Here is a 2,500-nt window from a genome sequence, read left to right as displayed (position 1 = left end):
CATCCAACTGGGGGGGCAGCCGGAGGTGGGCTGCTCTTCGGATGTCAGAAGCGTCATACAGACTGCACCTCCACGTGGTACCCGCTGGTAACGGCCATGGCTAGCATGGACGGCTAACGCAGTCAGCCTAGGGGGGGCAGATGCCCAGCTTCCCCCGACCCGTTGGGACAAGGTTTGGCCAACTCGGACGGTTGTTCTCGATTGGTTGGCGTGCAGACTACAGAAGGGGCTGCACGTCTTGGGTGACCTTCTGGACCCGTAAGGTGAGACTTGTCTCCCTGAGCGCTACTGAAGCAGCAGTAGTGTCTCGGATTCTGCAGTAGGATGACTACCTATGGATAGGAGGAAGGGCGATACCGAAAACTACGAGAATCCTGGGGCCGTCGTCTGAACCCGGCGACGGTACTCATGTAGCTCCCTCTCCCCGGTTGCCCGTCTGATCCCGGCGGGCTCCGAGTACCCTTTTCCTAACTGACCGACTGGCATTCATGACCTGCCTTGGTAGGGCCCCCATCGACCTCGGCTTGCTGACGTCGAGTGGACGGTTCCTACCCACTGTGGGTCGCTCTCCAACTCTTGTGTAGGCTGGCAGGTGCGTTGCCCGGCGCCCTGTTGGTAGGCCTGGGGTGACTGTGTGGTGGCGAGATCGAGACGAACCGAATCGGCATGTGTATGCCGTGCCTCCAAGTGGCAATGATCGGGAGTGGGGTAAGGGTGCGGGGGTAACCTTGTTGCTTTCTGGCCCTCCCTGCTTCTGCTGGATGTGTTTCTCAATCCCTAGAGAGGTGCGAGCGAGACGAAGGTCGAGCGGTAGCCTGCAGGGCTGCTGGCCACGTACCTCAAAATAAACATTCTCAAGAATATGATGATGGCCTTGGGCTTCTTAGTCCATGTTTGGCTCTGGCAGCGGGGTTGCGTGTCGGCGGCTGGGAGGCTTTACGGGGTGTGAGCTCTTCATACTGGCTATGGGGGCCTCTCCCTAGTGGGTCGATCTGGTTGTCCGGCTTTGGAAGGGTCTTACCGGTCAGGTTGGACGGCTGCTGTCAGGGTTGTGATTCCGAAGTGTAGTCTCTGTGAGGGGAAGACCTAGATCTTTCAAACTATTCCCAGTCAGACTGAAGTCAAAGTCGAAGTCCGCTTTATTGTCTGTTGTTCCGATGTTTGGGAATGATCGGACATCCCAGGATGGCCGTGCTGGGGGATCAAAATCGGCTGAGGGGCGGTTTGGAGAGGGGCCGCTGCCGCTTGGGCTACCTCCCCGCGGCGTGTTTGAGGGTGGGCACGCCGATGGTCTGCGAATCAACCTCTCTGGTGGCCACGGGGACCAACCACCAGAGGCATTGGACTGGGACCCCAAACGGCCCGTAGTCACTTCTACGGGCCACGGTTGCGAAAACTCCTTGGATCGGAAGTCCGCGCTAGCAATTGCACAGAGTCAGAGTCACAGCCAGACGTGCCGTAGGAGCGGGTGGACTGCGGATGGCGAAGCTCTTGACAACTCCTCAGTGGTGTCTGAATTAAAGACCGCCTCTGTCGCTGGGATGAGAGATGGGGCAGGGCCGGTCGTGCTGGACCCACAACTTGTTCAACAGGGCGGATCGCTTAGAAAGGACGATAATGCTGGTGAGGGCACAGCAATGATGGGAGAGGTAGTGGCGGCCTCTCCGGAGAGGGTCTTGGTGCATCTGCCTCGGAGGACGATGGACTGCGCAATGTGTGGAGATCGATTTGATGGTATCCGTAGGCTTGGGAAGCATTTTGCTATCCGGCATGCGGGTGTCGTGGTCGACTATGCGTGTCGTAAGTGTGGGAGACGTGGTGATAACAGTCATTCGATCCAATGTCACGCTGCCAAGTGCGAGGGCGTGCGTGGTGAGGATGTCGTCCAGGGGGTACAGTGTGACCTTTGTGGGCGGTGTTTCCGAACAGCTGTGGGGGTGTCTCAACATAAGCGGCAGGCACACGCAGAAGAGTGGTTTGGGTCCCGGTGTGGTCGGAGCCAAGGCCCAGTTAAATTGGGCGTAACAAAGCTTTGGAGTGAGGCGGAGGTGGTCCGCCTTAAGGCTTTGATGGTGGAATATGAAGGAAGTCCTACTACGAATGCGATCGTTGCTCGGGTGTTGGATACGGGCAAGACAAGGGAACAAGTGAGGTGGAAATGGAGGACACTGTGCGGCGGTGCGGCAGGCAGTGTGTCTGGTGCGAGACGACGTTCCCTGAAGGTCAGGGCGTTGCCCCAGAAATGGTCCTTGCCCCCGGAGCTCCCCGACATGGTGGAGGAGAAGGTGATGGGGATTTTGCTGTCGGGGGATGAGGAGGACCGGACCACTGCTGCCCTAGTTGGGAGAGCTGGTCAGGAGCCTGACCTGATTGATACTTCTGCTCTGGAGGTCATGGAAGCGTTGGGGGGAAAGGTTAGGTGGCCGGTTAATGGGGCGAGGCGCCCGTCTCGGGGTCGAGTCATGAAGGGCTGGAGCAGGCGGCTGCACCAGAGACGGGA

The sequence above is a fragment of the Syngnathus leptorhynchus genome, unplaced genomic scaffold (assembly GCF_054491065.1).
Source record: "Syngnathus leptorhynchus isolate UIUO unplaced genomic scaffold, UIUO_Slep HiC_scaffold_41, whole genome shotgun sequence".
Taxonomy (NCBI): domain Eukaryota; kingdom Metazoa; phylum Chordata; class Actinopteri; order Syngnathiformes; family Syngnathidae; genus Syngnathus; species Syngnathus leptorhynchus.
Note: the sequence above shows the minus strand (reverse complement) of the source record.